The following is a 1,053-nucleotide window of genomic DNA, read 5'->3' on the forward strand; positions in this document are numbered from 1 at the left end:
TTATGTACTAAATAAAGAATATAAACCTCATCTTATGATGAGACACCATTTTTACAACTTCTTATTTTTTCCCCTACATTTCTATCATTAGATCATTAGACAGCTGAGTTCGATCGGTGTCCGGGTCGTAGTGTGGAAGATGTAGGAGTGAGGAAACGATTTCGCTGCGATTGGAGATGCAGATCCACTGGTCAGTGTGGTTTGGCCTATTAAACGGATAGTTCACCCAAAAATGAAAATTCTGTCATTAATTACTCACTGTCATGTCGTTCCACACCTTTAAGACCTTTGTTCATCTTCAGAACACAAATGAAAATATTTTTGATGAAATCCGAGGGCTTTCTGTTTTCCCCCTTGGCAGCAACGCAACTAAAACATTCAAGGTTCAGAACGGTAGGAAAGACATCATTAAAGTAATCCATGTGACTCCTGTGGTTTAACCTCAATTTTATGAAGCAACACAAGTGCTTTGTTTGTCCAAAAAAATTATTTACCACTTTATTTACATTTCCATGTGACTCCTGTGGTTTAACCTCAATTTTATGAAGCAACACGAGTGCTTTGTTTGTCCAAAAAAATTTATTATTTACCACTTTATTTACATTAAATTATTATTCAAAGCTTGTTCAGGCTACAATGTTAACTCTAGCGTGAACACAACATACATGCGTCATGATGCTCTTATGAGCGCGTGTGGCAGATCAATATTTTTTGAAAATAAAGCGGTAAAATGTGTTTTTTGCACAAACAAAGCATGTGCATTGCTTCATAAAATTTAGGTTAAACCAGAGGAGTCACATGGATTACTTTAATGATGTCTTTCTACCGTTCTGGACCTTGAATGTTTTAGTTGCGTTGCTGCCAATGGAGGGTCAGAAAGCTCTCGAATTTCATCAAAAATATCCTCATTTGTGTTCTGAAGATGAACAAAGGTCTTATGGGTTTGAAATTATATGAGGGTGAGTAATTGATGACAGAATTTTCATTTTTGGTTGAACAAACCCTTTATGACATTGTACGTGTAGTTACACAGTTTTTGTTTTGTCTGTTGCC

General features: G+C 36.1%; 1 long non-coding RNA gene across 1 annotated transcript in view; it reads left to right on the plus strand.

Annotated features, from left to right (window-relative positions):
* LOC107593993 (uncharacterized) overlaps positions 1-249 on the plus strand; it is a 1,476-nt gene extending 1,227 nt beyond the window's left edge. The window contains exon 3 of the long non-coding RNA XR_001610129.1: positions 92-249. This is a non-coding gene — a long non-coding RNA (uncharacterized lncRNA). The remainder of the gene's footprint in view (positions 1-91) is intronic.
* Positions 250-1,053: the final 804 nt, after the last annotated feature.

The sequence above is a fragment of the Sinocyclocheilus grahami genome, unplaced genomic scaffold (assembly GCF_001515645.1).
Source record: "Sinocyclocheilus grahami isolate Dianchi unplaced genomic scaffold, SAMN03320097.WGS_v1.1 scaffold178.1, whole genome shotgun sequence".
Classification (NCBI taxonomy): Eukaryota; Metazoa; Chordata; class Actinopteri; order Cypriniformes; family Cyprinidae; genus Sinocyclocheilus; species Sinocyclocheilus grahami.